At 42.3% G+C, this 25,554-nt stretch overlaps 1 protein-coding gene across 13 annotated transcripts in view; it reads left to right on the forward strand.

Annotated features, from left to right (window-relative positions):
- Positions 1–25,554, forward strand: part of TRIM2 (tripartite motif containing 2) — a 134,917-nt gene that overhangs the window by 8,162 nt on the left and 101,201 nt on the right. For 4 of the 13 annotated variants that reach the window (XR_013417338.1, XR_013417339.1, XM_078002370.1 and 1 more), the window contains exon 1: positions 10,394–10,962. The exons of 7 other annotated variants lie outside the window; for them this stretch is intronic. The gene's annotated coding sequence lies outside the window, so the exon portion shown is untranslated. Of the gene's footprint in view, positions 1–10,393; positions 10,963–25,554 lie in introns of those variants that run through there. 2 more of the 13 variants (XR_013417340.1, XM_078002371.1) reach the window with 1 other exon arrangement.

Raw genomic sequence — 25,554 nt, forward strand, 5'->3', positions numbered from 1 at the left:
GTCAGAAACAGCCAAAAACTGCATGTTCTCAGTTATAAGTGGGAGGTACACAATGGGTATATGTGGGCATAGAGAGTGGCATAATAGGCATTGGAGGCTCCAAAAGGTGGGAAGATGGAAGGGGATAAAGGATAAAATATTGCCTATTGGGTATAATGTACATTACTCAGATGATGAGTACACTAAAGGCCCAGACTTCACTATTATGCAGTATTTCCATGTTAGAAAACTGCACTTGTGGTGGTGCATGCCTGTGGTCCCAGCTATTCAGGAGGCAGAGGAGAGAGAATTGCTTGAGCCTGGGAGTTTGAGGCAGTGAGCTGTGATCACACCACTGCACTCCAGCCTGGGCAACCAAGCAAGACTCTGTCTCTAGGAAAAAAAAAAAAAAGAAAGAAAGAAAGAAAAAGAAAGAAAGAAAAAGAAAAGAGGTGGATGCAGGCTGGAGATTTAGGAAAGCCTCTTCAGCTCCTTTCTCTTGCCAAGTCTTGTCTGTGGCTTTGGTGGGCGGTTTTGTTTGGGGGCTTGTCTTCTTTATTCCCTTTTCTTTTAATCAAAGCAGTCTGTTCTGGTACTGCCAGTGAAACAACTCTTTCCAGTTCCTTCGCATGGTGGTTGTGCACGTAGCCTCCAGGCCTGGGCTTGCATCAGTCATTTTGTCTATTCATACAAAGGGAATTTAGGCTGTGTTCAGTTCATCTCCTACCAGGACGTGTACTTTCACAGCCACTGCCTGGGAAGCTTTGTGTGCATGAGATATCACCAGTCTGCCAGGCTACCAGCTTAACTGTAAGTGGAGAGACTAACAGATGAAGCAATGACTGTGTGCCAGGAACTGTTCGAAGTGCTTTATGTGTAGGAGTCAGTCAGCCCGCTATTATTGTTCTTCTCCATTTTCAGATGAGGAAACCGAGTCTCAGATTGTTGAGAAAATTGTCCCAAGCTGCACAGTTGGTCAGGGGCAAGCCAGCATTCAGTTTCTAGAGCCTGTGTTTTTAACCATTATGTGACGCCTCCAGGGTACATTATATTCTTTTGTATGAATGTGCAAAAAATATGTCTTCATGCTTCTATTTCTGTTCATTTAACGTGTTTCAATTTTTTTCTATCATAATACAGCAATGAATGTTTTTGCAATAATAACTGATGATAATAGTTAACATTTGTTGAATTGCTAATGATGTGATGGGCTCTGTTTCAAGTTCTTTATGCATCTTAACTAATTTAATCTTTGTAGCAATCCTACTATTATTTTTATTTATTTGTTTATTTATTTATTTATTTATTGAGACGGAGTCTCACTGTGTCGCCCAGGCTGGAGTGCAGTGGCACAGTTTCAGCTCACTGCAACCTCCGTCTCCCGAGTTCAAGCAATTCTCCTGCCTCAGCTTCCCAAGTAGCTGGGATTACAGGCACGTGCCACCACGCCTGGCTGATTTTTGTATTTTTGGTAGAGACTGGTTTCACCATGTTAGCCAGGTTGGTCTCAAACTCCTGACCTCAGGTGATCCACCCGCCTCAGCCTCCCAAAGTGCTGGGATTACAGGCATGAACCACCATGCCCGGCCAATCCTACTATTATTACCATTTAACAGAAGACGGAAAGGAGGCACAGGGCAGTTGGCTACACACTTTGTTCCAGATTGCACAGTTAGAAAGTGGCAGCTTAGCACCATAAGACATGGTGAGGAAAAAAGAAAAAAAGAAAAGTGGAAGGGCTGGCACTGAAACCCAGAGCTGGTACTCTTATGATAGTGTCTGGACAATATCTGTGACCACACCTCTGATAGTGCCTCAGGAAAGATTTTTAAAGTGAAATTACTAGAGCATACGATATAATCATTTTAAAGGTTTTTGATACATCTTACAAAAGTGCTTTTCAATAACACTGGTTGATCATGCTCATTTGCATTTCCATGAGCACTGTGTAATTGATCAAGGACTCTAAAAGTTTGATAAGCCACTGATAAATGGAGCTGCCCCTCTAAGTCCCTGGGCAGTAAAACCTGACCGGCATAGCCTCTGAGATCCTGCAGAATGTTGAGGAGAGCTTGGATTTAAGAGATTAAGAGGGTCAAACTCTGTTCTGTCCATTTTAAAAAATAAGTTTTGTTTAAGAGAAACTAGTATGCTGAAGGCAGCATCAGGTATCTGTAAAATTGCCGTTTGTAACTCAGGATCTTGGAACAAAAGAAACAATAAAGAAAATTCGGAACCAAAACTGTTTAACCTAAGGAAAACTTTTGTCCAAAGCAGCCTCTCAGTGTTCCACATCATTTGCATCATTATGAATAACGGCAACAGCAATTAAGGTTTATATTGCATTTTTAACTGAACACGTGCTTCTCTCATATTTCTTAGACCAAGCCAGTGTTTCTTGTACTTTCCTGAAGATAAGAAATACCAAGAGGTGTTGTTAGGTAGATCATCATAAATAATCAGGCCTCCCCTAGGTAAGTTCTGATTTAGGAGGTCTGGGTTGGAGCATTAAATCTGTGTTTTGACAAGCATACTAGGTGATTTTTGTTTTCTGGGAATTTTGGAAACTACTGGAACACACAATAAAATAGCTGTAATAAGTTCTTTTTTCAGTGTAAGCTATTAACATTAGAATGCTTGCTTTTAATTGGAATCAGATGTTAAAGAGAAAATCTACAACGATCAGTCATTGCAACAGAAGTAACAATTACATACTAGCCTCACTTAGCATTCTCACCCACACTGGTTACCTAAATGTACCTCTCTTAGTTCTCTTGAATGTCTATTATACAGGCAGATGCAACTTGCAAATCCTAACTCGAACATACACTTCAGTGCCTCACTAGAACCCCTAATTGGCATCTTTTTCCTAAGTCAATATACTTGGCATATGCCTGACTAAAGTGCCACTTTTTCTTGTTTAGACCCTGAAGCTGATGTAGACTGGGAACTGATTACTGAGATCCAGACATAGCTCCTCCTCTCCTCCACATAGGCCCACCCACCAAGAATCCCTACATTGGGAACCCTTGGGGTTCAAGGATCATGAGTCTGGGGCATGCCCCCTGGGATCACTGTTCGGAGCTGAAAATGCATTTCCCCATGGAAACGTTGATGTGGTGCCATTTTGCTAGAGTCCAAGTACGTTCTCTGGTTTTTGTGGGCTGATCTGAGCACTTGCTGCCATTTATAATATTTCTATAAAAAATATCAAGTTCAAAACTACATTAGGGAGGGGAGCATCTGGAGTGTTGGAAATATCCCATTTCTTGTTCTGGATGGTGTTTTTACCCTGTTACGATCCCTTTGTGATATTTCATTGAGCCGTTGCCTTAGGATTTATGCACTTCTCTGTTTTAAAATTATATTTATTAAAAATGTCAACATATGGGGGTTTGCAAGAAAAAAGGTTTCTTAAATAAAACCCCTCCATATGGAATATAGCCTTTTGGAAATTAAAGACAGACATTGAAATCTGTGATTAATATAAAGAATAAGAAGGGCCGGGCGCGGTGGCTCAAGCCTGTAATCCCAGCACTTTGGGAGGCCGAGACGGGCGGATCACAAGGTCAGGAGATCGAGACCATCCTGGCTAACACGGTGAAACCCCGTCTCTACTAAAAAATACAAAAACCTAGCCGGGCGAGGTGGTGGGCGCCTGTAGTCCCAGCTACTCAGGAGGCTGAGGCAGGAGAATGGCGTGAACCCGGGAGGCGGAGCTTGCAGTGAGCTGAGATCCGGCCACTGCACTCCAGGCTGGGCGACAAAGCAAGACTCTGTCTCAACAAAAAAAAAAAAAAAAAAAAAAAAAAAAAAAAAAAAAAAAGAATAAGAAAATAAATCAATTATCATATTTTTTTTCACATGCTGGATAAAAGATTTCAAAAGAAACCCTTTCATGGTTCCTTTTATTTGTTTGTTTTTTCATCTGTAATTTGGGAATTAAACAGACATTCAGTCACAATAGTCTCAAGCAGTACAGTTCAAAAAACTTTTTTGCCTGTTTTTATATTTTTTGTTGTTGCTTGATGCAAGTCAGGTTTTCAGCTGGAAACTTCCAAAGCCTGACACATATTAAAAATAAGCAGATTTATGATGAGTGGGATTTTTGGCACGCAATTGAGAAAAATCACCAAGACTCCAAAGAGAGTTGTTCTCTTTCTGTCTTGGCTTTCTCATGTGCTGTTTCTTAATGTTTGGTTTGAAGCAGTGTATGGTTCTGTAATGTGACCTGAAGCCTCTATTGAGTAAGCATCCCTGGAGACTAAGGAACATCTTTCTATGCTAATGGATTAGTCCAAGAAGATCAATGTATCATCATTTCAAGAAAATATTACAAGAAAGAATGCTCTTACTCTAATGGAAGCCAGTAGCAATTTCCTTGTCAATTTCCCAGCTATTTTAAAATATTATTTTAGTACTTAGTTTCCTGGGCTGACTCTACGTTCAATCTAAAATTAATTGTTTGTCCCAGTTCACTGTCTTAGTCTCTGGACTCCAGTTGCAACTTTCATGAGATTCCATTCCTCTCCTGCAGAGGGTTTAAAGGGCTGCAGAATAAGAGGGCAGCTTGCACATTCTTTTGACAAGACAAAAGGAGGCATGTTTCTCAATTCTTCCCTTAGTTTCTACCCCCAGAAGTTCACAAGATGAGTGTCCAAGTCCATTTGTGCTACTATAACAAAATACCTGAGGCTGGCTAATTTATAGACAATAGAAATTTATTTTTCAGTTCTGGAGGCTGGGAAGTTCAAGATTAAAGCACCAGGAGGTTTGGTGTCTGCTGAGGGCTGCTCTCTGATTCAAAGATGGTGCTGTGAATGTCTTTACATTGCCAAGGGGATGGAAGGACAAAAGGGTTTGCTAGTTCCCTCAAGTCCTTTTATAAAGGCATTAATCCATTCATAAAAGGGGAGCATCATGAACTAAACACTTCCTAAAGGCCCCACCTCTTAATACTATCACATTGGTAGTTAAGTTTCAACATATGAAGTTGGGGGCCCACATTCAGGCCATAGCAATGAGATTCTGTGAGTTCTTTGATTTAGATGAACTTTGTTTAGATGAACTTTCTTTCATTTCTCCCCAGCATCTTACCGTGAGCACAGTCAATACAACTGAAAATTAAGCTTTGCTTTTTCTTTTCAAAGTGGCTCTCTCTTTTTTTCTGCTCATGTTTCTGTTAAATGACATTATTTTATTTTTTAATTTATAAAACCTTTTGGAGTTTATGCTAATTCAATTATGGGACCCTAGACAAAAAGGAGACATAAACTCCCCAAGGAGTATACAGGGTAATAAGGAGATGAGGTGCAGGTACAGATAACCCAAGTACCCAGAAGGCTGGAAGTGCTGTCACTGAAACACAAAGTATACAGGATTCAGAGCAAGAGGTCATTCTCATCCATGGGTACCAGTTGAACTTCATCAGGAATGGGCAAGATTTGGACAGGGGAAGATGAAGAAAAGGCCGCCCCATACTCAGCAGGAACAGGCAATAAAGTACAGGTCAGTTGAAACTGAGGGAGTCAGTGCAAGAACTGCTGTGAAGCTTAATTTTACAGCATAGGAGAAAGTTAAGTTCTAAAACCAGCACTTAAAAAAGAGAGTCATGGTGACTCAGTGATGCTTGACAATCTGAACATACTGCCTCTCAGTAATTCTCATACCACCAAGATGTCCTTCCAGTGTTGCAACAAATCATGGTTTCTTCGATCACCAGATGAAGCAGTTGGATATGTTTAGGGGCTATGTTGGAGAGCAGGGAGAGACAGAGAATAAGAATAAGAATGTATTTTTAGAAATTAAATCACACTTACCATGACAGGATGCTCATACAGTCATAGCCACAGGGGAATCAAGATTGAGAAAATTTCAGATTTTCTCCAAGTTTTCCAAAGAAAAATGCACAAAGATCATGAATAGGCAATTTAAAGGAAATAGTAATGATTAATGATCATATGTAAAAAGTTCAACATCACTAATGATTCCATAAATCTAAATTTCAGAAGGAAGTTATTATTTTCTCTCTATCAAATTCACAAATCTTTAAAAATAACACTGCTAGTGAATATGTGCATCTTAATTTCATGCATTGCTAATGAGAATGTAAATCGGTACAACCTTTGTAGAAAGCAGTTGTACACAAGAAAAAATTGAGACTCTAAATGGTAATGTAATTTATTCACTTATTCAGTTGCAAATATTTATTAAGCATATCATATGTCTGGCAATGGATTTATCTGTAGGCAGTGGATCTGTAAATGATTTCTGTTTTATGTCTTGCTCTGTCACCCAGGCTGGAGTGCAGTGGTGCAGTCAAAGCTCACTGCAGCCTTTTGCTCCTGGGCTCAAGCAATCTACCCACCTCAGCCTCCCGAGTAGCAGGGACTACAGGCATGCACCACCACACTCAGCTAATTATTTTATTCTTTTTGTAGAGACGGGGTCTCTCTACGTCGACCAGGGTGGCCTCCAATTCTTGAGCTCAAGTGATCCTCCCACCTTGGATTCCCAAAGTGCTGGGATTCAGGTGTGAGCCACTGTGCCCGACCTATTTTGTTCTTTATACTTTTATGGGTTTTCCAAATTTTCTAGAATATTTAATTGCCTTTTATCAAAAACATGCATTTTAATAAATCCTTTCCATCTTTTAGGGATCATGTCAAGTCTACAAATCTACCCTTTCCATATAGTATTTCCTGGACTTTAGGAAGTGCTCTCTCATTTTTCTGTGACCCTTCCAAATGAGTCTTTTCATATATCATCTTGAGTTGTAGCCACTTGTATGTATGACTTTCTTCCCAACTAGTAAGGGAGTTACTGAAGAATAAGGATTGTGGTGTAGAAATCCTAAATTTTTAGGCAAAAGCCTAGTTCTCCTTCCCTACCTTCTCCATGAAGCCTTTTCTACTACTCAAAGAGGAAAAAAAAAAAAAAAAGGTGATTTCTTCTTCCCTGAATTCTCGAAACAGTTTTTTATGTCTCTATTATGGAGAGTAAGACACCCTGCTTTGCTTTGGATTACAGGAGATTGTCCTCGTCCTGAACCCCCATTCAGTTTTGGATTATAGTTCATTGTGTTTATCTTAACCATAGCACCCATTAGTCATCCAACTCCTTACTATAGGAAATGAATCTCATGTCTCTGTGTGCCCAGGGTAGTGTTTTACATAAGGTGTGTGCTCAGTAAACATTGGTTGATCTTATGACAGAATGAAACCGGCTCTTTCCAGCTATTTCAAACAGGCGCATTTCAGTTAGTCTGGAATCCAAAGTTTCAGAGTGCCATGCAAGAAGCAGACCCAATTGTTGAGGAGTGGCAGTCATAAAGCCCCATCCACCAGAAAAAAATCTACCAGGAAATGAATTCATTCCAATGTTGCAACTTCTGATGCCCCAAATAGTAGACTTCTGATGCCCCAAATAATACTATTTAGTGCCTTTATGGGTCCTGAGAACTTTATCTGTGAAGCCCTACCTTCTTTCTCCATCTTACAAACTTCTAAAAATTATTTCCCAAAAGAATTCCACCCTTTCATTCCTAAATTGAACACCATAGATTTGCCCTGAAACCCAGTTTCAGGCCCTCATCTTCCACATGTGGTCATTGAGAGAAAAGTTTAAAATCAAGGACTGCATAAGTATTATTTTAGAATTTAAAAAATGGGCCCAGAATGGTAGCTTACACCTGTAACTCAACACTTCGGGAGGCCAAGGTGGGTGGATCACTTGAGCTCAGGAGTTCAACACCAGCCTGGGAAACAAAATAAGACCCTGTCTCCCTGAAAAATACAAAAATTAGCCAGGTGTGGTGGCACAAGCTCTGGTCCCAGCTACTCGGCAGGCTGAGGTGGGAGGATGGCTTGAGCTTGGGAGGCAGAGGTTGCAGTGAGCCGAGGTCGTGCCACTGCATTCTAGCTTCAGTGACAGAGCCAGACCCTGTCTGGAAAAAATAAAAATAAATAAAATGAGTAAAATAAAATAAAATGAAGGAAATAGAGCACAAGATTCATTTCCATTTAATACACAATTTATTGTTTTCCAGGATTTTGCAACGCCTTGTCCTGGGCACTAAGGATTATCCAAAGATTAAACAGGATGTTGATCTCATAAGATCCCGTGTGGCTATGGCAATGTAATTGAGGAAAGGGAGGAACAGTGTAAAAGGAGTCAAGAGATGGGGAGGTCATTGCCCTTGACTGCAGGGTTCTGGGCCAGAATTGGGTGGAAGTGGAAAATAAATAGGAAGGCCACTGGTAACTGCTCATAATTGTGTTAGTGGTGACTGCTGATGCTTTGAGTCTGTGCCCAGTAAATATAAGACGTAGGCGGGATTCAGTTAGAATGAGAAAAGCTTTAGGAGAAAATAAAAATCAAAGTTCTAAGGCAATATTGGATAGAAGATATAATGAGAGACAGGTTGTTATAGAAAAGGATGGCATTTAACAGAACACAGTGCATCTGTGAGTGTTCTTAGCTTCTGACAACAGACATTACTCTAGTTAGTCTGAAAGTAAAAGGAATTTATTAAAGGTTATTAGGACACCATCAAGAAAGTGAAAGGACAGCCCATAGAATAAGAACAAATATTTTCAAAGCGTACATCATATAAAGAACTCACATCCAGAATGTGAGAATTCAACAATAAAAGACAAGTTTAAAAGGACAATTTAAAATGGGCAAATAGTGTTGGTTGTACAACAATGTAAATGTACTGTTCACAGTATATATACATTTTGATATTAAAAAATAGTAAATTTTGTTATATATATTTAACCCCAATTTAAAAAATAAATTTTTAATAATGGGCAAAAATTTCAATAGGCGTTTCTACAAAGAAGATATCCAAATGGTCAACAAGCACATGAAAAGATACTTAACATTATTTGTCATTAGGGAAATGCAAAGCAAAACCACAATGAAATACCACTTCACACCCACCAAGAAATTGAAACCCTCATACATTACTTGTGGTAGTGTAAAATGGTGTAACCGCTTTGGAAAACAGTCTGGCAGTTCTTCAAAATGTTAAACATAGAATTAGTGTATGACCCAGCATTTTCACTCCTAGGTAAATACCCAAGAGAAATGAAAATATATGTCTACTCAAAAACTTGCATTCAAATGTTCATAGCAGCATTATTTATACTAGCCACAAGTGGAAACAATCTAAATGTCTATCAAATGTTGAACAGATAAGCAAAATGTAGTGTATTTATGTAATATAGCATTCTTTGGCAATAAAAAGTCATGAAGTACTGACACATGCTACGTGGATACCTGAGTAAACTGAAAAAACTTTGCTGAGTGAAAGAAGCCAGACACAAAAGCCCACACATATTATACGATTTCATTTATATGAAATGTCCGAGCGTGGTGGTGTGCCTATAATCCCAATTACTCAGGAGGCTGAGGGTGAAGATCGCTTGAGCCCAGGAAGTCAAGGCTGCATTGAGCCATGTTCATGCCACTGCACTCCAGTCTGGGCAATACAGTGAGACCCTGTCTCAACACAAACAAACAAACAAAAAACCAAACAAATGCAGCCTCCTCTGGGAGGCTTTTCTTCATTTCCTGCTTCTATGTTCCTGTAACCCTCTGGGCATACATTTCCATCATTTTATAGTGTTTTGAAATTGTAGGTTGTCCCTCCCCACCTTCCCCCCACCCTCTAAAGAAGATAAGGCCCTTGAAAGTAGACTCATGCTTTTTCTAGCTTTCTATTCTCAGCCTTGTGACTAATGAAGGAAGGGAGGGAGGAAAGGAAGGAGGAAGGAAGGAAGGAGGGAGGGAGCGAGGAAGAAAGGGAGGAAGGAAGAAAGAAAAGGAAGGAAAGAGCGAGGAAGGGAGGGAGGGAGAAAAGAAGGAAGGAAAGAGCAAGGAAGGAAGGGAGGGAGGAAGGAAAGAAGGCGGGAGGGAGCGAGGGAGGAAGGCAGGAAAGAAGGAAGGGAGGGAGAAAAGAAGAAAAGAGCGAGGAAGGAAGGAAGGAAAGAGCGAGGGAGGGAGGGAGGAAGGAAGGGAGAGGAAAGGAAGGGTCCCTACTCCAACTTCTTTTACGGAGTAAAAAAGACCTGTAGAGACAGTCATGGCTCATCATTTTCAGGACTGATTGTATCATACGTGGCTCATTTGTTAGAATTCACTTGAAGGAAACGGAGATTTTTTTCTTCGCTCACATTCAGGAGCTATGCTTGCTTATAATGAACTGTCATGATGGAGGCTGTCCCATTTCAGCTCTCTCAGCCCCGTCAAGCTGAACTCACTTCCCCTGAAAGGACAGTGTTTGCATTTGTGTTTACGGGACTGGGGAGGAGGATGGGTTTTCAGAAGACCTGAAAACCGAGCCAACCCCCTTTTCCTGCCCCCCTGTGCTGCGATTGGCCCATCCTGGAGGCTGGCTGCAAGAGCCTTTAGTCATCCCAGGGAAACCTTTCTGGAACCGGGCACCAACTTGCGTGTTTGTTTTCATGCTCTTTGTGCGGGGATTAGCTGTCGTTCCGGGCCTGAAAATGCTGCGAGCGCTGGGCGACGTCTAATCCAGGATTTGCCTCTGCCTCGCGGTTGATGGAAAACAGATGTCTCACTGCTCTGGGCCTGAGCACAGAATGGAAATGACCGACCAGAGAGCCGTTTGGAGCCGAGGACACCCGGTGAAGGTCCTTCAGAGTCCAGCCAGGAGGCCGACTTTCCTCCTCTGGTCTGTTTTTACTACTTGAGCCGCTCGCTCAGCAAACGGCCTTGGATAAAGCAGTTTCACCTTCAGATCGCCTGGGGCTGCAGAAGCGCGGTTGCCTGGGAGGAAAGAAGAGGCGGAGAGGGGCGGGTGCGAAGTCCTGGGTCGCCCGCCCGCCCGCCGCCTGATGTCGTGAGCGAGCGCACCTCTGCCCTGGGTGGGGGCGCAGCGAGGTCCAGGCCCGAGAGGTGAGGCCCAGGCCCCTCCGGAGCCCGCGCTGTCCCCGCGAAGCGAGTCGCCGTCTCGCAGTAAGTCGTGGCTCGGGCTGTGCTCTGGGAACCCTCCCGCCCAAGCAAGGTCCGGTGGCCCAAGCGTGCGGGAAACCTGCCCAGAGTCCGTTTCCGGACGGGCGCTGCGGAGCTGGCTGCCGGCCTGGAGCGGGTGCAGTGGATCCGCGCGGCGCGGAGCTGTCAGCAGCAGGGCGGCTGAGCTGCAGAACCTGGACGCGGCGCGGCTCCCAGGCCTTGCCCGCGGAGCTCTCCCGCGAGTCGCGGACCTTTGCCGTCCTCACTCACCCGCGTCATGCAGGATAGCTTTCAAAGTCATTTTGCACTGAGAAAAAAAGATACTGAGAAATCTGAAAGCAGGACTGTAGTAATTTTGAAAAGATCGGCTTCCTCTTTTTCTTTAAAAACATGTTTGGTCATTTTCCTAAAACTACTTTCCTTCCTTTAGCCTGCTCTTTTATCCTCTGCCCCAGCTTGTACTACAGTTCGGGCTTATTAGAGCAGGGAGATGGTGACTTTTGAGGGTTTTCAGGGCTCTTTCTGGTTGGTGTATTTATTCTGGAAATACTTGGCCCGGCCTTGAAAGCTGCATGCCGCTGACAAAGTAGATAAAAGGCTGGGAGTGTGGAGGACGGTTGTCTCTCTAAATGCCTGTCAGATCCAAAGCATTCTGTGAACCCCAAGTTCGTTCCCACCTGTAATCCAACCCCATGGAGAAACTGATGCGTTACACCAGGCCCCTTCGCTTTCCCGCGAAATCACCAGCTGTTAATTTATGGAACAGAGACAGCTTTAGATTCAAAGACTTTTAAGTAGTTAATTTTAGAGCACTTAGAATTCCAGCCATCCAAAGACTAGGCTAGCCCCATAGGGTGTGAGGGGTTGTTTTTGTGGCAGTATGCACATCTATGCCTTTTTTCATTGTTATCTTCTAAAAATTGAGATTAAATTGTACATCAGTATTTTTAGAATGTAGTTAAGGGCTGTTGCCTGACAACTTGTATTGAGGGTTCCTTCCCAGGGGGTGGGAGGAGGTATTGTGCTGGGTCCACTGCTTCCCAGCTCCACGTGACCTTTCCTCTCAAATTTCCACTTGATTTCATCTTTGGCAGAACTGGTACCTGCCCTTCAGCTCCAAGAAACAAAAGAGCAGGGGTGAGTCAGAAGGCTTTGACTACCTCACCCTTAACTAGAGATAGAAAGTATTTGATTAAATTCTTTATGATACACATTGCATTTCCTTTCCTTTCCAACTTAGGTTCATATAACAATGAAGGATCAATTAAAATAAACTCCACCTCCCTCTCCCTTAGGGTAAATATGGATTCCCTTAGGGTTGAGTTGGGCAGGGCCATCTACAATAATGAAATGTCTCCTAGGTGAGGTAATCTGGCCTGTTCTGGGCTAGGTACAGAACACCACATTCCATTTTCCTTCATTAACTCATTCTTTTCCTGGCAGCCTCCCTTTTCTTTCTACCCTTTCCTATATAATCCCATTTAGATACCCACCATAACTCTACTTTGGATCATGGAATCTAGGATACCATCACTGACAAGGTTTGTTTAGGGGACTGTCCCTCATCAGTATTCCCTGAGAACATTTTTCCAATTCCTGCCTTTATTTTCCTGGAAAATTCTATGTCGATTAAATCCTCCACTAGAAATTCCATTGTATCTGTCAAAGATAAGCATCACACCCACATCTTGAATATTTTTCTTGCATCATCATTTTAATGCTGACTTGCATGGCTTCCTGATTTCTACTTCAAATTTAAATACAGATGGAAGGAAGTTGTTATAAGACACTAAATATAAATGGGTTAGAGAGTCTCAGTGAGAATTAACATCTTATGCTCTGATCTTTTCTTTGGTCTGTCCTTGAGTTGAATTCTATCCTTTCAATTTCTGACCATTGACTACTCTAGAAAGAGGTTGGATAGTTACTTTGTGTGTCAGGAATGATCTGTTCATTTGGTCTTTTCTGAGCAGCAGTGACTCACTACCTCTCCTCGTGCTGACTGGTAAGAATTTGGCCTATTCAATGATGATAACCCAACTGGGTAACATAGCAAGGCCCTAGGAACCTTTGAAAATGACGTCTTAAAGCCCTGAAATCCTGGTGCAATAACATTATCAGAACTTCTTCCTTCTTTCACCACTCCATGAAAAATGACACTGCTTGGTTTATATCAAATATGTCTTGGATGATAAATTCCCAAAGACTGCTTTAGCTTGATTTGTACAGGTACTAAAAGTTTATGCTGGCAGGTCAGCACCTGGCAAATGCTTTTGATGCTGCTACTAGTGATGAAGACAGGAACAATGATGGTTTTCCTTTTTGGTTTCTTGAGAAAAGATTTCCTGCTTAGAATGTCTGTTTGAGAGGCTATTCTGTGAACGTTATCTTAAAAGGCTTGAGGCAAAGGCTGGCATAATATCATACTTTGTTACCAACATTATTGCTTATACTTTTACATTTTAGACCTTCAGGCTGACCTGTTAGTTGGCACGTCTGAAAAAGTCCATCTTTATTATTTTCTCTGGAAGAAAATGACAGGTCTTTTGAAATGGGTAATATTTGGTTTAAGAATTAAAAGAAATGGCAAGGGCAACTTTTGAGATAAATAGGTAGAGAGGAAATTAAGGGGAGTGAATTTCATGACCTTGAGCCACTATTTACTAGACACTCAGCTTTTATGTCTGGTTGGAGGGTTTAGTGGAAATTCAATCTCAGAAACTGAGCTTTTGTTGGCAAATATTTTGTATTACTAATATGGTTCTTTCTTATGTAACACTATATTATTTTTGCATATCCTGCCTTTGGTTGTTTTTGGTTTTACTTTTTAAATTTTTTTGGAGACTCTGTCACCCAAACTTCAGTGCAGTGGCATAATCATAGTTCACTGCATCCTCCAACTCCTGGGCTCAAGCTATTCTCCCACCTCAGCCTCCCGAGTAGCTGGGACTACAGGCATGTACCGCCACACCCGACTAATTTTTAAATTTTTTGTAGAAACAGTGGCTCACTATGTTGCCCAAGCTGGCCTCAAGCTCCTGGCCTCAAGCGATCCTCCTGCTTTGGCCTCCCAAAGTGCTGGAATTATAGGTGCGAGCCACCATGCCTGGCCTATGTCCTACCTTTGAATCTCATCTTAATCCTTGAACAGAAATATCCTCTCCCTAGAACTTTCAATATTTTCCTTTTTCATAATATACTGTGTATGTAGATGAAATTCATCCATGAAGAAGGGCTGGCCCAAGAGACTATAATGTGTTCTTGAGTCTAAAAACAATACCATATATGTCAGCATCTTTATTAATTTAAGACAGTTTAGAAGTGCTCAAATAGAAGCTATGGATACGGGTTTTGCTTCTGTCTTAACTGCAATAAAACAAACTAACCTAAGACATGCTGACTTCTGGAACAGGGGCAATTTGTAGAAATACGCTGCAGGCAGTTGAAGTTCTGAGAGATGAATACCCTATTAAGTTGAAATCTCCTCAGTGTAAGTGTTTTTCAGGTTTCAGAATGTCTGCTGTTTGAAGGATGCCTTTTTTAGTTTAATGTAGTCATTGGTCCAACCTAAAATATTAAGAGAGGCACAGCGTTGCTGACCTACTTATCTCCCATGAGGATGAGGACTAGCGTTTTAGGACTCTCATTGCTGACCTTCGGGGATGACGACTTTGAGGACCAGGAAGCAAACAAAATGGAAAGTCTCTCAGATTAAGACTCCTGAAAAGAGAAATCTGATATAAGACCAAAAATGTGAAAGATTAGAACAAGTTTCCTTTTAGAATGTTCTGCCCAATCAGGTAGAAGAAAGGAAAGATAATTTTCAAGCCCATGCTCCAGTCTGCTAGCCAACAAGGATTTATTGAGCAAATACTATGTTCTGAGCCCCCTGCTTATAATCTGGAAAGTACAATAGCCTAAAAGGCAAAGAACAAATCTTGAAGGAATTTTCAAGTCCTGGTGGTACCTTCAGGCATTAGTGAGCATCCTTCTCCCTCCTGTTCACTGAGTTCCTCAAGTCTTTCCTCAGCAAGGAAATCAGCTCTGGCTGTAGTAGAACCCTCTGCAGTGGTTCAGTTACAAACACTTTCTGAGAGAATCAAATTGGCCCCAACCTAAAATTCCTTTGGCAGTGAAAGGTGTGTCGGTAAAAGGCTCTTTCAACATGACCTGGGTGAAGTGGCATTTGCTACTTAACCCCAAGACTCTTGTTCAGTGCATGGTTCTATTCCTAAAATGTCCTCTCCCCAGCTACCAGACAATTCAACAGCGGCCCTGGGTAGCGCCAAAATAACCCATCATAGAAACACTGCCTGAGGGTAAACAGTAGATAGGCTTGAGCTTTGCCTTAATTAAGAGGATGAGATCGGGTATCTTTAATCGCCAAAATAGCCTCTCAGACTAAACAAAGACAGAACTGTCTCTTTTGCTGACTACATGCAATTTATTTAAATTAGTGTTGCACATTCAATAATAGTGTGGAAGCTGTATTAGAAAACCACCAAATTGAATGAGTTTTCTAGGTCTTTGGTTAGGGATAAAAAGGGCATTAACCACAATGAATGGGATTTGCATCTCGTTAGCTTGCCTGTATGTCCTTGGCTATTGCACACAAAGGAGGGTGCACGTCTCTCTTCAGCTGGGTAGTCAGCTTTAGTTGTGATTCTGCTGGGAGTTAAAATAGTGAACTAGAGGCATAGGTGGGTGAAGGAGAAGGGCTGGAACTTGTCTGACCACACCCTCCCCCGCTTTTTGTAGTTCAAGATTATAATAGTTTGCCTTAGCAGCAGCAAAAGCTATCTCAGTGTTTAGTACTCTCCTTGGTATTGGCTGTGAACAATCTCCTTGCAGATATGGGGCAGCTGGCTCTCCTTATGGTTCAGCATACGTCCAGGGTTCCCTCCAATGCACTGGATTCTGCTTATGGAAGGCAAAATAATTACCATGTTAGTCTAAGAAAGAGATTATAAAAGTGAACCTCTTATGCAAGGTAAACATTTTGGATATTCCCTTATTTAGTATGACCAATGAGATGTCACCCACAGAAAGTGGATAAAAGGGTACCCAAATGGACCGAAGGCCACAGGATCAGCTACTCTCTATCCATAAACACCCTTGTCAACTGTGTGGATGCTTCATCTGACACCCTCTCCTTCCAAGTAAGAATCATCTTTGTCACTTCACTTCCTTCACCACCCAAATCCTGGTCATATACTTAGTACTTCCTCAGACCTCTAGAACAGAAATACCCATGGGTCCTCAGCCACTTTACCCCATGTGTGGGCCTGATGGCTAAGATGAGCTGTCCTGAATAGCTTTAAAAGTAACTCCAGGGAGAAAAACTAAATGTGGCTCACTAAAAGATGACACTTAATCTATACAGTTTCATAGAGGGTATTCTGGATGTTTGGATCTGGGTTGCCGCAGAAAATGAATGGCAATAACTGGGTATCTTTAGCTTCTCAATCTTAGCTAATAAAGAAGCCAGCAATCAAAACTCAATTCAACAGTTACAGAATATGGTCTCCAGATTCCCGCCATCATTAAACAGAATTATTTCTTACAAAGCTGCTTTCCATTTTATAAAAACAGTGCTTTGTCCATCTGTTGTGGCACACACTCTGTACAGCAAATGAGCCTTCGATGATAAATGCTGTGTTTGGCCCCAGGTTATGCAGCAGTCACAGTCACGTACAATCAAGTGATCATTTATTTAGAGGAAAGATGAGCAGAGGCTAACTGCAGTCTTTTTGCTGTTTTCCCCTATTTTCTGCCTTCAAGTCGCAATTAGCCTTTGAGTATCCTTCATCCTTTTCCCCCAACAAGTGATGTCTCAATATAGTAACCTCACATATAAGGTAACCGATGACTGAAGGCTAAAATCCACTCAGAGACCACAAACCACCCACTAAAACAACATGAAAAGATCTGGGAGCCTGGAAATGGGAGAGGTGGGAGTGAGGGTACGTGGGGCCCTGTGCAAAGTGCTGCTTTTTCTTGTGACATTTACTGTAAAGTCTCTGCTTAAGCTATAGACCCTGGAGAAGAAAGTATGTTTTACTCATTTTTAACACAATTTCATTAAAGGACAAAGAAATTCTATTTCTTAGGGATTTCCTCTATAAGTATTTTACTTGTAGAGTAAAAACATACATTGTTTTGCTTGTAGAGTAAAAACATATATTGTTTCGCTTAAACAAATATTCTGAATTTTTTTGTTTCATTTTGTCCTGTTTTGTTTTGTTTGAGACAGAGTCTCACTCTGTCACCCAAGCTGGAGTGCAGTGGTGCGATCTCTGCTCACTGCAACCTCCGCCTCCCGGGTGTCAGCCATTCTCCTACCTCAGCCTCCCAAGTAGCTGGGACTACAGGTCCCATGCCTGGCTAATTTTTGTATTTTTTAGTAGAGACGGGGTTTTGCCATGTTGCCTAGGCTTGTCTCAAACTCCTGACCTCAGGTGATCCACCTGCCTCGGCCTCCCAAAGTGCTGGGATTACAGGCATGAGCCATCGCACCTGGCCAGATTCTGAATATTTAAAGAGTATCTATTAGAAATCAAATTCATTTTTCTTTTTAAAAATACTTTAAACATCAAGAAGGGGAAATAATTATTAAGCATTTGCTTGGAATAGTTAAAGTAGTTTCTGTAATAGAAGGCAGACAGATTTGCTGGGGTTTGAAATTCCGAATCCCATCTGCATGGAAGCTGGTTTTCATTTGTAATGCGGTAGAAAATATTCTTGGCATCTTTGGGGCTTATTGCACACAGTGTACACCATGCTAAAACTAAATCTCAATAGAACTAAATACATTTCTTAAATATTTTTTCTAAGCTTTTTCTCTCCTTCAAGTCCCTTGGATAAATGCATTCACCAAGTACTGCTGGGTCTTTCTACCTCTGCGAGGAGTTTAGTCTTCAATCTTCCTTATTCAGCCAGTTAATTCGGCTACTATCTGTTGACGGGGGCCAAGGGGGACAGGAGTTCACAGCCTAACCCGAGAGAAGAAGGTGAGGCACACACACCTCTTGCCCATGTCCTAGATCTGTCTTTCAGTCTCTAGAGGCCTAGGCCCTGGCTTTCTGAATTTTACACATGATGACTGCTACGGTACTTACAGTCTCAATGTTTTGCCATCCACACTATTTTTTTTTTTTTTTTTAAGAGACAAGCAAGGTCTTGCTTTGCTGCCCAGGCTAGAGTGCAGTGGTATGATCATGGCTCACTGCAGCCTTTGCCTCCCGGGCTCAAGCGATCCTCCCATCTCAGCCTCCCGAGTATCTGGGACTGCAGGTGCACACCACCATGACTGGCTACTTTTTGTATTATTTTTATAGGACGGGGTTTTCACATGTTGCCCAGGCTGATCTCCAACTCCTGGGCTCAAGCAATCTGCCTGCCTCAGCCTCCCCAAAGTGCTGGCATTATAGGCATGAGCCACTGCACCCAGCCCATGTTCAGCCTTAAAACCAGTAGAATTCAGTTACAAAAACAAAAAAACACACCAAACAAATGCTTGTCTTAGGCATAATATATTACCTTATTGATTTATTGTACCACAGCTGGAAATATGGGGACTGTCAGTTTCTTCTGAGAACCTGGGATACTGCATGCCTTAAGGCAGATTGAGGTGATAGTATGCTATCTGTCTTGTATTTATGAAGATAACCTTGTTGACCCACCAGGATATGCTTTGTAGTTTTCTCCATCCATCCTATCAATTTTTATTAGTTATGAAATTTATTGACCCCTGTGGCACAAATCTAGAAGAACCAGCTCACTTGGTTCAAGCCTATAATTTCATCAGTGTATCAGGTAACTAGCTGAGCTCACTTGGCACTGAGATCACAATAATGATTTAACCTCTCATTTGAGCAAGGCTTTACTGTTTAACAATCACTGTCACATAAATAACTCCATCTTATCTTTACAATGTCCCTGAGAGGTAACATCTTAGAAGCGAGGAAACTAAGTTTCCAGGAAGTCGAATGACTTATCCAGTAAAAGGGGAGTCAGGACTCACACCTAGGATGTCTTTCTCACTAAAACACACGCTCAAGTATACTTGATTGGATGATAATCCAATCGAATTATCCAATTATCCATACGATAAATTGAATTATCCAATTATCCGTACAATAAATGGATACAAGAATTGTGGGAAGCTCTAGAGGAAAGGATGTTATACTGAGAAAACAAATCTAGGAAGGTGTCTGGAAAAGTGGTTTTCAGTAGAGATTGGTTACTTTAAATTTAACTCTAGACCCGAGAATATCACACAAGAAACTATTAGGGAATCATGTGAACGAGACAATCAAGTGTCAACTCATATGATACAGACATTAAGTACAATGATGGTTCAGAAAAGAGAGAGAACACAATAAGGTAACAAATCAAGGACAATATAATTGAAGAAGAGGCACTAAAGTTGGAACTTAAAGAATGTGCAAGGTTTAGATGGAAGAGGGAAGTGAGAAAGGCACAATGGGCATTGGGAACATCCCAAGCAAATGTGGAGAGTCATTTTCCAAACAGGGATTAGGAGCCAGACACATCTGATGGGAGGAGGGACTGAGCAGGTCTAGGCAAGCAAGTCGTGGGCACTGAGCTGGAACAAGGAGGTGGAATCAAAGAGGATCTTTAGTGCTTATTGGAGAAATACAGACTTGATGCTTAGGTGCTCTAAAGAGTGGCGGTGTGAGGGAGAATCTGCTCCATACCTCTGTCCTAGCTTCCGGCTGTCCCACGCTTCCCTTGGCTTATAAATAGTGTTCTGTGTCTTCACATCATCGTCCCTCCATGCCTGTCTCTGTGTCCAAATTTCCCCTTTTTGTAAGGACATCAGTCATATTGGATTAGGGCCCATTCTAATGACTTCATTTTAACTTGATTACCTCCCTAAAGACCTACACGTACAGGTTGGCATCCCGAATTCAAAAGTCTGAAATGCTCCAAGTCAAAAACATTTTAGGTGCTGACATGATGCTCAAAGGAAATGCTCATTGGAGCATTTCAGATTTCAGTCTTTTGGATTTGGGATGCGCAACCAGTCAGTATCTGCACATATTCCAAAATATGAAAAAATTCCCAAATCCAAAAATACTTCTGGCCCCAAGTATTTTTGGATAAAAGATACTCAACCTGTAGTATTTCCAAATACAGTCACAATCTGAGGTACTGGGAGACATCAACATATCTTTTTGGAGGGAGGGGGACACAATTCAACTCTAACAGACACCTTTAAAGAGTCATGAGTGGCCAGGCACGGTGGCTCACACCTGTAATCCCAGCACTTTGGGAGGCCGAGGCGGGCAGATCACGAGGTCAAGAGATCGAGACAAGCCTAGCCAACATGGTGAAACCCCATCTCTACTAAAAATACAAAACTTAACTGGGCATGGTGGCACACACCTGTAGTCCCAGCTACTCAGGAGGCTGAGGCAAAAGAATCGTTTGAACCCGGGAAGCAGAGGTTGCAGTGAGCCAAGATCACGCCACTGCACTCCAGCCTGGCAACAGAGTGAGGCTGCGTCTCAAAAAAAAAAAGAGTCGTGAGCAGCAGAGTGAGAGGGAAAGAGGTGTTTTAGTGAGAGTGGACTGACCCCAGCATGCGGAATATGCTGGAGGGAAGGGAGGGAACTAGAGGCTGTAGCTGGCGGGGGTGGAGAAAAGTAGATAAAATCAAGACACATTTCAAAGGAAGAGCTGAAAAGATTTAAGTAGTAGCAACGGTAAAGTGTCTAGAAGATAAGTTTACAGAACATTCCCAAGTCTCCTGCCTCCTTTGATCTTGGTACCTGACTTACGGGCTGAGTGGTGTCTTCAGAGTTTCTGGCCCTGGGAGGAGCTCCAGTGATGAGGTCATCCAATCCAGTGAGAGTGGCTGGCAAAGGCGGCAGGGGGAGACTCGGAGCTGCAGGTGCTGAATTGGAGGTGGCGACAGAGCTGGGTGGAGCTGTCCCCTGGGCCACTGGAAACCTAAGCCAGCTGCCCTCTCTCTAGACATAGATTTGGAAGTCAAATGCATACCAGCAGTCATCTAATCACAAGAGTGTGTGCGGTCTCTGAGTGAGTGAATCTAGGAGAAGAGCAGTGTCTTGATGTTTTGGCAAATTCCCGGAGTTAGAGGATTGCTAAGAATGAGGATAAGAAGCATTTAAAGTAGAGGAGAAATGGTAAAGTTCTCAACCTCCAAAGTCGAAGAAAAAGAGTTTCCAGTAGAAGGTGGGAGGAGAAGAAGTACGACTGGGAAGATTTGGGTTTAGCTAAAATGAGGACATGGGGAAAAGAAAGTGCCAAAGAAAGGAAGGAAGGAAGTCGGATGATAATTACAGGGTGGCAGAATTTAGAATAAGGTGTGGGGGGCTTTTATTGGAAAGTCATGGGGTTTTCTTTTTGAGATATTGTTTACTTACCATCAAATTCACCCTTTCTGGTGTTCAATTCTGTGAATTTTGACAAATGCATATAGTTCTGTAACCATGACTACTGTTGAAACAGGACCAACTATATCACCCTCAAAATTCTTTCTTGCTGAGGGGCTTTTTTGTTTTTTTTAGAGGAAACCAATGTGCATTTGAAGTCAGAAAGGGTAAAACCCATGGGAAAGGAGGAGATGATGGTGTTAAAGAGGAAAGGGCTGAAGGATTGAGGCATGGAGGTGGTGGGGAGGCAGGTGGGCCACTGAGAATGCTTCAATTTTGGTCGGAAGGAACATTTCCTCTCTTCCTATGAAGTAGAAGGAAGGATGGATGCATACATTCAGGGTCTATGATATCTTTTTATGGTTAATTCCAAAACTCCTGCCAGCAAAACCATTTCCTGCTGAGAGAGATGTTGCATTGAGTAACTTCTGCCACGGAGGTATGATTTCCTGTTGCAATCACTGTCTGCAGGAATTACATTCAAGGGAGTACAGGCACCAGGCTGCTTTGCTTTGGGATATGTGCCCAAATCCTGCTCCCGTGTAATACCGTAGCAATTTTAGAACTAACAACTTTAAAATTCTCCAAAGTTAAGTGTATCTACATCTTTTCCTGCACCATACAGTGAGAAAGCTTGGCAGCGATAATGGCTTCAATCCCCATAAATACTCCTGACAGGTGTAAATGAGTCACTGCTGAAGAGCTAGCTTCCACAGACATGTCCTTGGGGCATGATTTGGCAGAAGAAATTGAATTCTCATCATTTTATGCTCAAGACTCACAACCACTCAGAAGCGCAGTTTTCTCCTTGACATCTATGATGTTGCTTGCAACTTCCTCATCTTTGCAATCGCACTGCGATCACCTCATTCAGGGATGGGAGGAAAGAAGGTGTTGGATAGTGATTCCCAAACTGTGGGCTTCATGAGTAGGTTGTGAATCAAGTTAGTGAGTTGCAGCCAGGCTACTGAAAAATGAAATAGAATAGGAAATAGCAGAGGGCATCAGGCTAAATGTGATCTCATGCAACCTTTGTTTCAGTGAAATATATATGTCTATACTGGACCACAACATAAAATACATTTCTGCTGTGGATCTCAGTCACAAAAGTTTGGAAACTGAATGGAGAAGTATACAGATCCTTTATGACCCTAGGCAGACTACTGAATGTCCTTGTGGCTTAGAGTCATTGTCTGTAAAATGAGGCTCATAATTTACCTATTCTGTATGGCTGTTGAGAGAGTTAAACAGAAAATGCATGGGTAGCATTAGGTGCTGTGCCTGGTTAACAGTCAATGCTTATAACGATTATTTGTTTTCCTGCCTAGATCTATAGGTCAAATTTTTGTTCAATATCCAGACCTTTCTTCTGAGCCTAGAACTATAACTCAGCAGCTATTTGACATCTCCATGCAGTTGTTCCCCATGCATCTCCAACTCAGCATGTCCAAAATGGAACTCAATTCATTGCCACTTTCTCTCTCCGATTCTTAACTCCCCGCCCCCAGTGCCCTGTCCCACCCTCAAGTGCACAGACCCCTCTGCTGCCCCTGGCTGTGTACTTCATATGTGGTACTTCCAAATTGCTTCTAGTTGGTCTTCCTCCACTAACACACAGGTATCTTCAGGTTTCCTCTGCCTTGAACGCTTGTTCCACTTTTTTGTTGTATGACTCACTCTTTCTCATCCTTCAGGGCTTAATACAAATTGATTTTCCAGTCCGAAAGATGTAGGCTTGAAGTCACTAATCATTGGTGACAGCTGTGTGACTCTGAGAAGCAAATTTCTGAAGCACTCAAAGTCAGTTTGTGCCTCTGTAAAATGGGAAAAGCTGTCTGCTTCATAGAGTTAAGATCATGTTTTTTTGAGACAAGGTTTTGCTTTGTTGCCCAGGTTGGAGTGCAGTGGCATGATCACGGTTCACTACAGCCTTGACCTCCCAAGCTCAAGCAGTCCTCCTACCTCAGCCTCCCAAGTAGCTGGGACTACAGGCAGGCAACACCGTGCCTGCCTAATTTTTTGTATTTTTCATACAGATGGGGTTTCACCATGTTGCCCAGGGTGGTCTTGAACTCCTCAACTTAAGTGATCCACCTGCCTCAGCCTCCCAAAGTGCTGGGATTACAGGTGTGAGCCACGGTGCCTGGCCAAGTTAAGAGAATTAAATGAATTATTGTGTGTATAGAATAGTGCCCAGCATATACAAAGTAGTTAATAAATGACTGTGATTCTTTTTCATTTTTAAAAAAGGCTCAATTCACCTCTTTCTAGAGCTTCTTACAGACCTGAATGTGTCAGGTTGTTGAAGAGCTTTGCATTTTTGCACCAGCTATTCCTTCTGATCAGATTACCTTTTCAACACTTCTTCCTTTGACCGAGCCCTACTCCTCCCTCAAGGCTCAACCCAAGTGTCACCTCCTCTGGGACCCTGCCAACACCCTGTGCTCACCTCCATCAGAATTCTTGGCCACCTGAACTATAATAACTTCTTTCCCCCTAGATTCTAAGTCTCCTCAGGGCTCCATGTGACACAGTTTGTCACTGTATCCAAAGTTCCCTCAGTACATGCAGGTACTTGACATATGGTCCTATGCAGGTGCTTGACATATTGATGAAATAATGCATGCATGAATGAGTGAATAAGCAAATGGTTGTGATAACTTCCTTACTGGTGACCCTGCTTTCTCACTTTCAGGAAATTTATCCAATTAATTGCAGCCAGATTAGTCTTCTTAAAGCAGAGTTTTGTCACTTGCCTGTGCTTCTCAGAATGCTCTGATGAGTGTACTCTGCTAACTTTGGCAGTTAGTGATATGGTTGGCTGTGTCCCCCCGCAAATCTCATCTTGAATTGTATTAGGTTTGTGCAAAAGTAATTGCCGTTTTTGCCACTGAAAGTAATGGTGGAAACCGCAATTACTTTTGCACCAACCTAATAGTTCCCATAATCCCCATGTGTCGTAGGAGGGATCCGGTGGGAAGTAATCAAATCATGGGGGCAGTTTCCCCCATGCTGTACTCATGACTGTGAGCGAGTTCACATGAGATCTGATGGTTTTGTAAGCATCTCGCATTTCTCCTGCTTGCATTCATTCTCTCTCCTGCCACCCAGTGAAGAGGTGCCTTCTGCCATGATTGTAAGTTTACTGAGGCCTCCCCGGTCCTGCAGAACTGTGAGTCAATTAAACCTTTTTTCATTATATATTACCCAGTGTCGGGTATTTCTTCATATCAGCGTGAGAATGGATGGATACAGTTAAGGCCATCCCTGAGATGGCTTCTATTTCATGTTCTAGCCTTTTCTTCTACTTATCCTCATCTTGGACCTCATACCATGGAAAACTAGGCTCCTTACTCCCTCACTGTGTCCCATACCTCATTTCCTTATATGCCTATCCATGCTGGCTCTTTCTGCTTAGTCCCACAAACCCACTAAAGCCCTCTCAAATGCTACCACATGACAATTCTAGGACCTTTACTGATCTACTTTTTTTAAACAAACAGTAGTAGTTGTCCTCAATTCTGCTGTGCATCCCACAGCAACCCACTATGGACTTTTCTTGTGGAGAAGATTGTCCTTTATATAGCGGTTTCTTATTTGTTTTTTTTTATGGCAATTCTTTGAGTCTGAGGATTGTGTCTTTTTCTTTTCTTTTCTTTTCTTTTCCTTTCTTTTCTTTTCTCTTGAGGCAGGGTCTCACTCCTGTCACCTTGGCTGGAGTGCAGTGGTACTATCACAGCTCACTGCAGCCTCGACCCCCTGGGTTCAAGAGATCCTCCCACCTCAGCCTCCTCAGTAGCTGGGACTATAGGTGTGTACCACTACACCTGGCTAATTTTTAAATTTTTGGTAGAGATGGGGGTCTCACTATGTTGCCCAGGCCTGGTCTTAAACTCCTGGGCTTAAGCAGTCCTCCTGCCTCAGCCTCCCAAAGTGTTCATGTAATATGCATGAGCCACCTTGCACAGCCAGAGGATTATGTCTTAAACATCTTTGTAAACTTACAGTATCAAGGACATTACATTGCTTTTCTCATAAGTGTTTGAGGAAACAAATAGAATTGAAAATCAGCTAGATTTGGTTGTCCTTTCTGCTTGCTAATTTAACTTTTGGGGGCTGGGGTGTGGGAAATTAAGGTTTAACTTGTCTTTTGACTCTTAAATATATTTCT

The sequence above is a fragment of the Macaca mulatta genome, chromosome 5 (assembly GCF_049350105.2).
Source record: "Macaca mulatta isolate MMU2019108-1 chromosome 5, T2T-MMU8v2.0, whole genome shotgun sequence".
In the NCBI taxonomy this organism is placed as follows: Eukaryota; Metazoa; Chordata; class Mammalia; order Primates; family Cercopithecidae; genus Macaca; species Macaca mulatta.